General features: G+C 48.6%; 10 non-coding genes across 10 annotated transcripts; all 10 read left to right on the top strand.

Annotated features, from left to right (window-relative positions):
• Positions 1 to 126: 126 nt before the first annotated feature.
• TRNAD-GUC (transfer RNA aspartic acid (anticodon GUC)) lies at positions 127 to 198 on the top strand. The gene has a single exon. It is a non-coding gene; the product is annotated as a tRNA-Asp (tRNA).
• Positions 199 to 1,798: 1,600 nt separating this feature from the next.
• On the top strand, positions 1,799 to 1,870 carry TRNAD-GUC (transfer RNA aspartic acid (anticodon GUC)). The gene has a single exon. It is a non-coding gene; the product is annotated as a tRNA-Asp (tRNA).
• Positions 1,871 to 3,470: 1,600 nt separating this feature from the next.
• On the top strand, positions 3,471 to 3,542 carry TRNAD-GUC (transfer RNA aspartic acid (anticodon GUC)). Its single transcript has one exon. It is a non-coding gene; the product is annotated as a tRNA-Asp (tRNA).
• Positions 3,543 to 4,306: 764 nt separating this feature from the next.
• Positions 4,307 to 4,378, top strand: TRNAD-GUC (transfer RNA aspartic acid (anticodon GUC)). Its single transcript has one exon. It is a non-coding gene; the product is annotated as a tRNA-Asp (tRNA).
• Positions 4,379 to 5,978: 1,600 nt separating this feature from the next.
• TRNAD-GUC (transfer RNA aspartic acid (anticodon GUC)) lies at positions 5,979 to 6,050 on the top strand. The gene has a single exon. It is a non-coding gene; the product is annotated as a tRNA-Asp (tRNA).
• A 764-nt stretch (positions 6,051 to 6,814) lies between these two features.
• On the top strand, positions 6,815 to 6,886 carry TRNAD-GUC (transfer RNA aspartic acid (anticodon GUC)). The gene has a single exon. It is a non-coding gene; the product is annotated as a tRNA-Asp (tRNA).
• Positions 6,887 to 8,486: 1,600 nt separating this feature from the next.
• On the top strand, positions 8,487 to 8,558 carry TRNAD-GUC (transfer RNA aspartic acid (anticodon GUC)). Its single transcript has one exon. It is a non-coding gene; the product is annotated as a tRNA-Asp (tRNA).
• A 764-nt stretch (positions 8,559 to 9,322) lies between these two features.
• On the top strand, positions 9,323 to 9,394 carry TRNAD-GUC (transfer RNA aspartic acid (anticodon GUC)). The gene has a single exon. It is a non-coding gene; the product is annotated as a tRNA-Asp (tRNA).
• Positions 9,395 to 10,994: 1,600 nt separating this feature from the next.
• Positions 10,995 to 11,066, top strand: TRNAD-GUC (transfer RNA aspartic acid (anticodon GUC)). The gene has a single exon. It is a non-coding gene; the product is annotated as a tRNA-Asp (tRNA).
• A 2,435-nt stretch (positions 11,067 to 13,501) lies between these two features.
• TRNAD-GUC (transfer RNA aspartic acid (anticodon GUC)) lies at positions 13,502 to 13,573 on the top strand. The gene has a single exon. It is a non-coding gene; the product is annotated as a tRNA-Asp (tRNA).
• The last annotated feature ends 594 nt before the right edge of the window (positions 13,574 to 14,167 follow it).

Below are 14,167 nucleotides of genomic sequence, written 5' to 3' on the forward strand. Positions count from 1 at the left end.
GCCACATGTGTGTTTTTTCCTTCACCCTTCCATTTCAGTGGCGCAATAAAATAGATCATTCCTTTCCGGTCGGTCGCGGAAACCTCATCTTCGGCTGGAGCACAATCGGCGCGGCGGTCAGCTTCTTCCTCGTTAGTATAGTGGTGAGTATCCCCGCCTGTCACGCGGGAGACCGGGGTTCGATTCCCCGACGGGGAGTGCTTCCTCTTTTTCTCTCCTGAGCCTTGCTTTCTCTGGAACTCTTTCCCAGGATCCTCTTCATCGTTGCCACTTTGACCTAGCCCATCCATGGCAGTACAGCTTCCTGTTTGACACCAAAAAAGCATTTCGGGCTTCCTAGCATCTCGCACATGTCACCTCGACAATGCCGGGCTATCTTTCCCTTCATTTCGCCTTCCAAACACAGCTTGGTCCCCAGGAATGACACGCCACACCCACTTTTCCTTTGGGGAAAAGAAGGTTAATTTTGTCCAACTTCAGTTTCCTTTCCATGGACTTCGCCATTCAAATGACTCAAGATATCATCTGTAGAAGCGCCAATCTTGTCACCAAAGATCCAGTAGCCAAAGGAAGGCTTGAAGTCTTTCTTGAAAAATCCATGCAATCCAGTGTGATGAGATGGCACGGGAATCCACCATCATCTGCAGAAGTTTCCTTTTCTTTTTGGCAGAAAGTCTCAGGGCGTGCAAACGGCCAAACTTCTACAGATCCCAAGAGTCGACCCATCTGTCCCAAGACTGCCGTATCTTTGCCGCCACCTTTTTTTCCCAGATGTCGCCTCCTTTTGAGAAAAAAAGGTCAATGACTAAATCCAATGCAATTTGCTATTAACCGCTGCCACATGTGTGCTTTTTCCTTCACCCTTCCATTTCAGTGGCGCAATGAAATAGATCATTCCTTTCCGGTTGGTCGCGGAAACCTCATCTTCGGCTGGAGCGCAATCGGCGCGGCGGTCAGCTTCTTCCTCGTTAGTATAGTGGTGAGTATCCCCACCTGTCACGCGGGAGACCGGGGTTCGATTCGCCGACGGGGAGTGCTTCCTCTTTTTCTCTCCTCAGCCTTGCTTTCTCTGGAACTCTTTCCCAGGATCCTCTTCATCGTTGCCACTTTGACCTAGCCCATCCATGGCAGTACAGCTTCCTGTTTGACACCAAAAAAGCATTTCGGGCTTCCTAGCATCTCGCACATGTCACCTCGACAATGCCGGGCTATCTTTCCCTTCATTTCGCCTTCCAAACACAGCTTGGTCCCCAGGAATGACACACCACACCCACTTTTCCTTTGGGGAAAAGAAGGTTAATTTTGTCCAACTTCAGTTTCCTTTCCATGGACTTCGCCATTCAAATGACTCAAGATATCATCTGTAGAAGCGCCAATCTTGTCACCAAAGATCCAGTAGCCAAAGGAAGGCTTGAAGTCTTTCTTGAAAAATCCATGCAATCCAGTGTGATGAGATGGCACGGGAATCCACCATCATCTGCAGAAGTTTCCTTTTCTTTTTGGCAGAAAGTGTCAGGGCGTGCAAACGGTCAAACTTCTACAGATCCCAAGAGTCGACCCATCTGTCCCAAGACTGCCGCATCTTTGCCGTCACCTTTTTTTCTCAGATGTCGCCTCCTTTTGAGAAAAAAAGGTCAATGACTAAATCCCATGCAATTTGCTATTAACCGCTGCCACATGTGTGTTTTTTCCTTCACCCTTCCATTTCAGTGGCGCAATAAAATAGATCATTCCTTTCCGGTCGGTCGCGGAAACCTCATCTTCGGCTGGAGCACAATCGGCGCGGCGGTCAGCTTCTTCCTCGTTAGTATAGTGGTGAGTATCCCCGCCTGTCACGCGGGAGACCGGGGTTCGATTCCCCGACGGGGAGTGCTTCCTCTTTTTCTCTCCTGAGCCTTTCTTTCTCTGGAACTCTTTCCCAGGATCCTCTTCATCGTTGCCACTTTGACCTAGCCCATCCATGGCAGTACAGCTTCCTGTTTGACACCAAAAAAGCATTTCGGGCTTCCTAGCATCTCGCACATGTCACCTCGACAATGCCGGGCTATCTTTCCCTTCATTTCGCCTTCCAAACACAGCTTGGTCCCCAGGAATGACACGCCACACCCACTTTTCCTTTGGGGAAAAGAAGGTTAATTTTGTCCAACTTCAGTTTCCTTTCCATGGACTTCGCCATTCAAATGACTCAAGATATCATCTGTAGAAGCGCCAATCTTGTCACCAAAGATCCAGTAGCCAAAGGAAGGCTTGAAGTCTTTCTTGAAAAATCCATGCAATCCAGTGTGATGAGATGGCACGGGAATCCACCATCATCTGCAGAAGTTTCCTTTTCTTTTTGGCAGAAAGTCTCAGGGCGTGCAAACGGCCAAACTTCTACAGATCCCAAGAGTCGACCCATCTGTCCCAAGACTGCCGTATCTTTGCCGCCACCTTTTTTTCCCAGATGTCGCCTCCTTTTGAGAAAAAAAGGTCAATGACTAAATCCAATGCAATTTGCTATTAACCGCTGCCACATGTGTGCTTTTTCCTTCACCCTTCCATTTCAGTGGCGCAATGAAATAGATCATTCCTTTCCGGTCGGTCGCGGAAACCTCATCTTCGGCTGGAGCGCAATCGGCGCGGCGGTCAGCTTCTTCCTCGTTAGTATAGTGGTGAGTATCCCCGCCTGTCACGCGGGAGACCGGGGTTCGATTCGCCGACGGGGAGTGCTTCCTCTTTTTCTCTCCTCAGCCTTGCTTTCTCTGGAACTCTTTCCCAGGATCCTCTTCATCGTTGCCACTTTGACCTAGCCCATCCATGGCAGTACAGCTTCCTGTTTGACACCAAAAAAGCATTTCGGGCTTCCTAGCATCTCGCACATGTCACCTCGACAATGCCGGGCTATCTTTCCCTTCATTTCGCCTTCCAAACACAGCTTGGTCCCCAGGAATGACACACCACACCCACTTTTCCTTTGGGGAAAAGAAGGTTAATTTTGTCCAACTTCAGTTTCCTTTCCATGGACTTCGCCATTCAAATGACTCAAGATATCATCTGTAGAAGCGCCAATCTTGTCACCAAAGATCCAGTAGCCAAAGGAAGGCTTGAAGTCTTTCTTGAAAAATCCATGCAATCCAGTGTGATGAGATGGCACGGGAATCCACCATCATCTGCAGAAGTTTCCTTTTCTTTTTGGCAGAAAGTCTCAGGGCGTGCAAACGGCCAAACTTCTACAGATCCCAAGAGTCGACCCATCTGTCCCAAGGCTGCCGTATCTTTGCCGCCACCTTTTTTTCCCAGATGTCGCCTCCTTTTGAGAAAAAAAGGTCAATGACTAAATCCAATGCAATTTGCTATTAACCGCTGCCACATGTGTGTTTTTTCCTTCACCCTTCCATTTCAGTGGCGCAATGAAATAGATCATTCCTTTCCGGTCGGTCACGGAATCCTCATCTTCGGCTGGAGCGCAATCGGCGCAGCAGTCAGCTTCTTCCTCGTTAGTATAGTGGTGAGTATCCCCGCCTGTCACGCGGGAGACCGGGGTTCGATTCCCCGATGGGGAGTGCTTCCTCTTTTTCTCTCCTCAGCCTTGCTTTCTCTGGAACTCTTTCCCAGGATCCTCTTCATCGTTGCCACTTTGACCTAGCCCATCCATGGCAGTACAGCTTCCTGTTTGACACCAAAAAAGCCTTTCGGGCTTCCTAGCATCTCGCACATGTCACCTCGACAATGCCGGGCTATCTTTCCCTTCATTTCGCCTTCCAAACACAGCTTGGTCCCCAGGAATGACACGCCACACCCACTTTTCCTTTGGGGAAAAGAAGGTTAATTTTGTCCAACTTCAGTTTCCTTTCCATGGACTTCGCCATTCAAATGACTCAAGATATCATCTGTAGAAGCGCCAATCTTGTCACCAAAGATCCAGTAGCCAAAGGAAGGCTTGAAGTCTTTCTTGAAAATTCCATGCAATCCAGTGATATGAGATGGCACGGGAATCCACCATCATCTGCTGAAGTTTCCTTTTCTTTTTGGCAGAAAGTCTCAGGGCGTGCAAACGGCCAAACTTCTACAGATCCCAAGAGTCGACCCATCTGTCCCTAGACTGCCGTATCTTTGCCGCCACCTTTTTTTCCCAGATGTCGCCTCCTTTTGAGAAAAAAAGGTCAATGACTAAATCCAATGCAATTTGCTATTAACCGCTGCCACATGTGTGTTTTTTCCTTCACCCTTCCATTTCAGTGACGCAATTAAATAGATCATTCCTTTCCGGGCGGTCGCGGAAACCTCATCTTTGGCTGGAGATCAATCAGCGCGGCAGGCAGCTTCTTCCTCGTTAGTATAGTGGTGAGTATCCCCGCCTGTCACGCGGGAGACCGGGGTTCGATTCCCCGATGGGGAGTGCTTCCTCTTTTTCTCTCCTCAGCCTTGCTTTCTCTGGAACTCTTTCCCAGGATCCTCTTCATCGTTGCCACCTTGACCTAGCCCATCCATGGCAGTACAGCTTCCTGTTTGACACCAAAAAAGCATTTCGGGCTTCCTAGCATCTCGCACATGTCACCTCGACAATGCCGGGCTATCTTTCCCTTCATTTCGCCTTCCAAACACAGCTTGGTCCCCAGGAATGACACGCCACACCCACTTTTCCTTTGGGGAAAAGAAGGTTAATTTTGTCCAACTTCAGTTTCCTTTCCATGGACTTCGCCATTCAAATGACTCAAGATATCATCTGTAGAAGTGCCAATCTTGTCACCAAAGATCCAGTAGCCAAAGGAAGGCTTGAAGTCTTTCTTGAAAAATCCATGCAATCCAGTGTGATGAGATGGCACGGGAATCCACCATCATCTGCAGAAGTTTCCTTTTCTTTTTGGCAGAAAGTCTCAGGGCGTGCAAACGGCCAAACTTCTACAGATCCCAAGAGTCGACCCATCTGTCCCAAGACTGCCGCATCTTTGCCGTCACCTTTTTTTCTCAGATGTCGCCTCCTTTTGAGAAAAAAAGGTCAATGACTAAATCCAATGCAATTTGCTATTAACCGCTGCCACATGTGTGTTTTTTCCTTCACCCTTCCATTTCAGTGGCGCAATGAAATAGATCATTCCTTTCCGGTCGGTCGCGGAAACCTCATCTTCGGCTGGAGCGCAATCGGCGCGGCAGTCAGCTTCTTCCTCGTTAGTATAGTGGTGAGTATCCCCACCTGTCACGCGGGAGACCGGGGTTCGATTCCCTGACGGGGAGTGCTTCCTCTTTTTCTCTCCTCAGCCTTGCTTTCTCTGGAACTCTTTCCCTGGATCCTCTTCATCGTTGCCACTTTGACCTAGCCCATCCATGGCAGTACAGCTTCCTGTTTGACACCAAAAAAGCATTTCGGGCTTCCTAGCATCTCGCACATGTCACCTCGACAATGCCGGGCTATCTTTCCCTTCATTTCGCCTTCCAAACACAGCTTGGTCCCCAGGAATGACACGCCACACCCACTTTTCCTTTGGGGAAAAGAAGGTTAATTTTGTCCAACTTCAGTTTCCTTTCCATGGACTTCGCCATTCAAATGACTCAAGATATCATCTGTAGAAGCGCCAATCTTGTCACCAAAGATCCAGTAGCCAAAGGAAGGCTTGAAGTCTTTCTTGAAAAATCCATGCAATCCAGTGTGATGAGATGGCACGGGAATCCACCATCATCTGCAGAAGTTTCCTTTTCTTTTTGGCAGAAAGTCTCAGGGCGTGCAAACGGCCAAACTTCTACAGATCCCAAGAGTCGACCCATCTGTCCCAAGACTGCCGTATCTTTGCCACCACCTTTTTTTCTCAGATGTCGCCTCCTTTTGAGAAAAAAAGGTCAATGACTAAATCCAATGCAATTTGCTATTAACCGCTGCCACATGTGTGTTTTTTCCTTCACCCTTCCATTTCAGTGGCACAATGAAATAGATCATTCCTTTCCGGTCGGTCGCGGAAACCTCATCTTCGGCTGGAGCGCAATCGGCACACCAGTCAGCTTCTTCCTCGTTAGTATAGTGGTGAGTATCCCCGCCTGTCATGCGGGAGACCGGGGTTCGATTCCCCGACGGGGAGTGCTTCCTCTTTTTCTCTCCTCAGCCTTGCTTTCTCTGGAACTCTTTCCCAGGATCCTCTTCATCGTTGCCACTTTGACCTAGCCCATCCATGGCAGTACAGCTTCCTGTTTGACACCAAAAAAGCATTTCGGGCTTCCTAGCATCTCGCACATGTCAGCTCGACAATGCCGGGTTATCTTTCCCTTCATTTCGCCTTCCAAACACAGCTTGGTCCCCAGGAATGACACGCCACACCCACTTTTCCTTTGGGGAAAAGAAGGTTAATTTTGTCCAACTTCAGTTTCCTTTCCATGGACTTCGCCATTCAAATGACTCAAGATATCATCTGTAGAAGTGCCAATCTTGTCACCAAAGATCCAGTGGCCAAAGGAAGGCTTGAAGTCTTTCTTGAAAAATCCATGCAATCCAGTGTGATGAGATGGCACGGGAATCCACCATCATCTGCAGAAGTTTCCTTTTCTTTTTGGCAGAAAGTCTCAGGGCGTGCAAACGGTCAAACTTCTACAGATCCCAAGAGTCTACCCATCTGTCCCAAGACTGCCGCATCTTTGCCGTCACCTTTTTTTCTCAGATGTCGCCTCCTTTTGAGAAAAAAAGGTCAATGACTAAATCCCATGCAATTTGCTATTAACCGCTGCCACATGTGTGTTTTTTCCTTCACCCTTCCATTTCAGTGGCGCAATAAAATAGATCATTCCTTTCCGGTCGGTCGCGGAAACCTCATCTTCGGCTGGAGCACAATGGGCGCGGCGGTCAGCTTCTTCCTCGTTAGTATAGTGGTGAGTATCCCCGCCTGTCACGCGGGAGACCGGGGTTCGATTCCCCGACGGGGAGTGCTTCCTCTTTTTCTCTCCTCAGCCTTGCTTTCTCTGGAATTCTTTCCCAGGATCCTCTTCATCGTTGCCACTTTGACCTAGCCCATCCATGGCAGTACAGCTTCCTGTTTGACACCAAAAAAGCATTTCGGGCTTCCTAGCATCTCGCACATGTCACCTCGACAATGCCGGGCTATCTTTCCCTTCATTTCGCCTTCCAAACACAGCTTGGTCCCCAGGAATGACACGCCACACCCACTTTTCCTTTGGGGAAAAGAAGGTTAATTTTGTCCAACTTCAGTTTCCTTTCCATGGACTTCGCCATTCAAATGACTCAAGATATCATCTGTAGAAGCGCCAATCTTGTCACCAAAGATCCAGTAGCCAAAGGAAGGCTTGAAGTCTTTCTTGAAAATTCCATGCAATCCAGTGATATGAGATGGCACGGGAATCCACCATCATCTGCTGAAGTTTCCTTTTCTTTTTGGCAGAAAGTCTCAGGGCGTGCAAACGGCCAAACTTCTACAGATCCCAAGAGTCGACCCATCTGTCCCAAGACTGCTGTATCTTTGCCGCCACCTTTTTTTCCCAGATGTCGCCTCCTTTTGAGAAAAAAAGGTCAATGACTAAATCCAATGCAATTTGCTATTAACCGCTGCCACATGTGTGTTTTTTCCTTCACCCTTCCATTTCAGTGACGCAATTAAATAGATCATTCCTTTCCGGGCGGTCCCGGAAACCTCATCTTTGGCTGGAGATCAATCAGCGCAGCAGTCAGCTTCTTCCTCGTTAGTATAGTGTTGAGTATCCCCGCCTGTCACGCGGGAGACCGGGGTTCGATTCCCCGACGGGGAGTGCTTCCCCTTTTTCTCTCCTCAGCCTTGCTTTCTCTGGAACTCTTTCCCAGGATCCTCTTCATCGTTGCCACCTTGACCTAGCCCATCCATGGCAGTACAGCTTCCTGTTTGACACCAAAAAAGCATTTCGGGCTTCCTAGCATCTCGCACATGTCACCTCGACAATGCCGGGCTATCTTTCCCTTCATTTCGCCTTCCAAACACAGCTTGGTCCCCAGGAATGACACGCCACACCCACTTTTCCTTTGGGGAAAAGAAGGTTAATTTTGTCCAACTTCAGTTTCCTTTCCATGGACTTCGCCATTCAAATGACTCAAGATATCATCTGTAGAAGTGCCAATCTTGTCACCAAAGATCCAGTAGCCAAAGGAAGGCTTGAAGTCTTTCTTGAAAAATCCATGCAATCCAGTGTGATGAGATGGCACGGGAATCCACCATCATCTGCAGAAGTTTCCTTTTCTTTTTGGCAGAAAGTCTCAGGGCGTGCAAACGGCCAAACTTCTACAGATCCCAAGAGTCGACCCATCTGTCCCAAGACTGCCGTATCTTTGCCGCCACCTTTTTTTCTCAGATGTCGCCTCCTTTTGAGAAAAAAAGGTCAATGACTAAATCCAATGCAATTTGCTATTAACCGCTGCCACATGTGTGTTTTTTCCTTCACCCTTCCATTTCAGTGGCGCAATGAAATAGATCATTCCTTTCCGGTCGGTCGCGGAAACCTCATCTTCGGCTGGAGCGCAATCGGCGCAGCGGTCAGCTTCTTCCTCGTTAGTATAGTGGTGAGTATCCCCGCCTGTCACGCGGGAGACCGGGGTTCGATTCCCCGACGGGGAGTGCTTCCTCTTTTTCTCTCCTCAGCCTTGCTTTCTCTGGAACTCTTTCCCAGGATCCTCTTCATCGTTGCCACTTTGACCTAGCCCATCCATGGCAGTACAGCTTCCTGTTTGACACCAAAAAAGCATTTCGGGCTTCCTAGCATCTCGCACATGTCACCTCGACAATGCCGGGCTATCTTTCCCTTCATTTCGCCTTCCAAACACAGCTTGGTCCCCAGGAATGACACGCCACACCCACTTTTCCTTTGGGGAAAAGAAGGTTAATTTTGTCCAACTTCAGTTTCCTTTCCATGGACTTCGCCATTCAAATGACTCAAGATATCATCTGTAGAAGCGCCAATCTTGTCACCAAAGATCCAGTAGCCAAAGGAAGGCTTGAAGTCTTTCTTGAAAAATCCATGCAATCCAGTGTGATGAGATGGCACGGGAATCCACCATCATCTGCAGAAGTTTCCTTTTCTTTTTGGCAGAAAGTCTCAGGGCGTGCAAACGGCCAAACTTCTACAGATCCCAAGAGTCGACCCATCTGTCCCAAGACTGCCGTATCTTTGCCGCCACCTTTTTTTCCCAGATGTCGCCTCCTTTTGAGAAAAAAAGGTCAATGACTAAATCCAATGCAATTTGCTATTAACCGCTGCCACATGTGTGTTTTTTCCTTCACCCTTCCATTTCAGTGGCACAATGAAATAGATCATTCCTTTCCGGTCGGTCGCGGAAACCTCATCTTCGGCTGGAGCGCAATCGGCACACCAGTCAGCTTCTTCCTCGTTAGTATAGTGGTGAGTATCCCCGCCTGTCACGCGGGAGACCGGGGTTCGATTCCCCGACGGGGAGTGCTTCCTCTTTTTCTCTCCTCAGCCTTGCTTTCTCTGGAACTCTTTCCCAGGATCCTCTTCATCGTTGCCACTTTGACCTAGCCCATCCATGGCAGTACAGCTTCCTGTTTGACACCAAAAAAGCATTTCGGGCTTCCTAGCATCTCGCACATGTCAGCTCGACAATGCCGGGCTATCTTTCCCTTCATTTCGCCTTCCAAACACAGCTTGGTCCCCAGGAATGACACGCCACACCCACTTTTCCTTTGGGGAAAAGAAGGTTAATTTTGTCCAACTTCAGTTTCCTTTCCATGGACTTCGCCATTCAAATGACTCAAGATATCATCTGTAGAAGTGCCAATCTTGTCACCAAAGATCCAGTAGCCAAAGGAAGGCTTGAAGTCTTTCTTGAAAAATCCATGCAATCCAGTGTGATGAGATGGCACGGGAATCCACCATCATCTGCAGAAGTTTCCTTTTCTTTTTGGCAGAAAGTCTCAGGGCGTGCAAACGGTCAAACTTCTACAGATCCCAAGAGTCGACCCATCTGTCCCAAGACTGCCGCATCTTTGCCGTCACCTTTTTTTCTCAGATGTCGCCTCCTTTTGAGAAAAAAAGGTCAATGACTAAATCCCATGCAATTTGCTATTAACCGCTGCCACATGTGTGTTTTTTCCTTCACCCTTCCATTTCAGTGGCGCAATGAAATAGATTATTCCTTTCCGGTCGGTCGCGGAAACCTCATCTTCGGCTAGAGCACAATCGGCGCGGCGGTCAGCTTCTTCCTCGTTAGTATAGTGGTGAGTATCCTCGCCTGTCACGCGGGAGACCGGGGTTCGATTCCCCGACGGGGAGTGCTTCCTCTTTTTCTCTCCTCAGCCTTGCTTTCTCTGGAACTCTTTCCCAGGATCCTCTTCATCGTTGCCACTTTGTCCTAGCCCATCCATGGCAGTACAGCTTCCTGTTTGACACCAAAAAAGCATTTCGGGCTTCCTAGCATCTCGCACATGTCACCTCGACAATGCCGGGCTATCTTTCCCTTCATTTCGCCTTCCAAACACAGCTTGGTCCCCAGGAATGACACGCCACACCCACTTTTCCTTTGGGGAAAAGAAGGTTAATTTTGTCCAACTTCAGTTTCCTTTCCATGGACTTCGCCATTCAAATGACTCAAGATATCATCTGTAGAAGTGCCAATCTTGTCACCAAAGATCCAGTAGCCAAAGGAAGGCTTGAAGTCTTTCTTGAAAAATCCATGCAATCCAGTGTGATGAGATGGCACGGGAATCCACCATCATCTGCAGAAGTTTCCTTTTCTTTTTGGCAGAAAGTCTCAGGGCGTGCAAACGGTCAAACTTCTACAGATCCCAAGAGTCGACCCATCTGTCCCAAGACTGCCGCATCTTTGCCGTCACCTTTTTTTCTCAGATGTCGCCTCCTTTTGAGAAAAAAAGGTCAATGACTAAATCCCATGCAATTTGCTATTAACCGCTGCCACATGTGTGTTTTTTCCTTCACCCTTCCATTTCAGTGGCGCAATAAAATAGATCATTCCTTTCCGGTCGGTCGCGGAAACCTCATCTTCGGCTGGAGCACAATCGGCGCGGCGGTCAGCTTCTTCCTCGTTAGTATAGTGGTGAGTATCCCCGCCTGTCACGCGGGAGACCGGGGTTCGATTCCCCGACGGGGAGTGCTTCCTCTTTTTCTCTCCTGAGCCTTGCTTTCTCTGGAACTCTTTCCCAGGATCCTCTTCATCGTTGCCACTTTGACCTAGCCCATCCATGGCAGTACAGCTTCCTGTTTGACACCAAAAAAGCATTTCGGGCTTCCTAGCATCTCGCACATGTCACCTCGACAATGCCGGGCTATCTTTCCCTTCATTTCGCCTTCCAAACACAGCTTGGTCCCCAGGAATGACACGCCACACCCACTTTTCCTTTGGGGAAAAGAAGGTTAATTTTGTCCAACTTCAGTTTCCTTTCCATGGACTTCGCCATTCAAATGACTCAAGATATCATCTGTAGAAGTGCCAATCTTGTCACCAAAGATCCAGTAGCCAAAGGAAGGCTTGAAGTCTTTCTTGAAAAATCCATGCAATCCAGTGTGATGAGATGGCACGGGAATCCACCATCATCTGCAGAAGTTTCCTTTTCTTTTTGGCAGAAAGTCTCAGGGCGTGTAAATGGCCAAACTTCTACAGATCCCAAGAGTCGTCCCATCTGTCCCAAGACTGCCGTATCTTTGCCGTCACCTTTTTTTCTCAGATGTCGCCTCCTTTTGAGAAAAAAGGTCAATGACTAAATCCCATGCAATTTGCTATTAACCGCTGCCACATGTGTGTTTTTTCCTTCACCCTTCCATTTCAGTGGCGCAATGAAATAGATCATTCCTTTCCGGTCGGTCGCGGAAACCTCATCTTTGGCTGGAGCGCAATCGGCGCGGCAGTCAGCTTCTTCCTCGTTAGTATAGTGGTGAGTATCCCTGCCTGTCACGCGGGAGACCGGGGTTCGATTCCCCGACGGGGAGTGCTTCCTCTTTTTCTCTCCTCAGCCTTGCTTTCTCTGGAACTCTTTCCCAGGATCCTCTTCATCGTTGCCACCTTGACCTAGCCCATCCATGGCAGTACAGCTTCCTGTTTGACACCAAAAAAGCATTTCGGGCTTCCTAGCATCTCGCACATGTCACCTCGACAATGCCGGGCTATCTTTCCCTTCATTTCGCCTTCCAAACACAGCTTGGTCCCCAGGAATGACACGCCACACCCACTTTTCCTTTGGGGAAAAGAAGGTTAATTTTGTCCAACTTCAGTTTCCTTTCCATGGACTTCGCCATTCAAATGACTCAAGATATCATCTGTAGAAGTGCCAATCTTGTCACCAAAGATCCAGTAGCCAAAGGAAGGCTTGAAGTCTTTCTTGAAAAATCCATGCAATCCAGTGTGATGAGATGGCACGGGAATCCACCATCATCTGCAGAAGTTTCCTTTTCTTTTTGGCAGAAAGTCTCAGGGCGTGCAAACGGCCAAACTTCTACAGATCCCAAGAGTCGACCCATCTGTCCCAAGACTGCCGTATCTTTGCCGCCACCTTTTTTTCCCAGATGTCGCCTCCTTTTGAGAAAAAAAGGTCAATGACTAAATCCAATGCAATTTGCTATTAACCGCTGCCACATGTGTGTTTTTTCCTTCACCCTTCCATTTCAGTGGCGCAATGAAATAGATCATTCCTTTCCGGTCGGTCACGGAATCCTCATCTTCGGCTGGAGCGCAATCGGCGCAGCAGTCAGCTTCTTCCTCGTTAGTATAGTGGTGAGTATCCCCGCCTGTCACGCGGGAGACCGGGGTTTGATTCCCCGACGGGGAGTGCTTCCTCTTTTTCTCTCCTCAGCCTTGCTTTCTCTGGAACTCTTTCCCAGGATCCTCTTCATCGTTGCCACTTTGACCTAGCCCATCCATGGCAGTACAGCTTCCTGTTTGACACCAAAAAAGCATTTCGGGCTTCCTAGCATCTCGCACATGTCAGCTCCACAATGCCGGGCTATCTTTCCCTTCATTTCGCCTTCCAAACACAGCTTGGTCCCCAGGAATGACACGCCACACCCACTTTTCCTTTGGGGAAAAGAAGGTTAATTTTGTCCAACTTCAGTTTCCTTTCCATGGACTTCGCCATTCAAATGACTCAAGATATCATCTGTAGAAGTGCCAATCTTGTCACCAAAGATCCAGTAGCCAAAGGAAGGCTTGAAGTCTTTCTTGAAAAATCCATGCAATCCAGTGTGATGAGATGGCACGGGAATCCACCATCATCTGCAGAAGTTTCCTTTTCTTTTTGGCAGAAAGTCTCAGGGCGTGCAAACGGTCAAACTTCTACAGATCCCAAGAGTCGACCCATCTGTCCCAAGACTGCCGCATCTTTGCCGTCACCTTTTTTTCTCAGATGTCGCCTCCTTTTGAGAAAAAAAGGTCAATGACTAAATCCCATGCAATTTGCTATTAACCGCTGCCACATGTGTGTTTTTTCCTTCACCCTTCCATTTCAGTGGCGCAATAAAATAGATCATTCCTTTCCGGTCGGTCGCGGAAACCTCATCTTCGGCTGGAGCACAATCGGCGCGGCGGTCAGCTTCTTCCTCGTTAGTATAGTGGTGAGTATCCCCGCCTGTCACGCGGGAGACCGGGGTTCGATTCCCCGACGGGGAGTGCTTCCTCTTTTTCTCTCCTGAGCCTTGCTTTCTCTGGAACTCTTTCCCAGGATCCTCTTCATCGTTGCCACTTTGACCTAGCCCATCCATGGCAGTACAGCTTCCTGTTTGACACCAAAAAAGCATTTCGGGCTTCCTAGCATCTCGCACATGTCACCTCGACAATGCCGGGCTATCTTTCCCTTCATTTCGCCTTCCAAACACAGCTTGGTCCCCAGGAATGACACGCCACACCCACTTTTCCTTTGGGGAAAAGAAGGTTAATTTTGTCCAACTTCAGTTTCCTTTCCATGGACTTCGCCATTCAAATGACTCAAGATATCATCTGTAGAAGCGCCAATCTTGTCACCAAAGATCCAGTAGCCAAAGGAAGGCTTGAAGTCTTTCTTGAAAAATCCATGCAATCCAGTGTGATGAGATGGCACGGGAATCCACCATCATCTGCAGAAGTTTCCTTTTCTTTTTGGCAGAAAGTCTCAGGGCGTGCAAACGGCCAAACTTCTACAGATCCCAAGAGTCGACCCATCTGTCCCAAGACTGCCGTATCTTTGCCGCCACCTTTTTTTCCCAGATGTCGCCTCCTTTTGAGAAA

This window comes from Leptodactylus fuscus, unplaced genomic scaffold (genome assembly GCF_031893055.1).
Source record: "Leptodactylus fuscus isolate aLepFus1 unplaced genomic scaffold, aLepFus1.hap2 HAP2_SCAFFOLD_396, whole genome shotgun sequence".
Taxonomy (NCBI): domain Eukaryota; kingdom Metazoa; phylum Chordata; class Amphibia; order Anura; family Leptodactylidae; genus Leptodactylus; species Leptodactylus fuscus.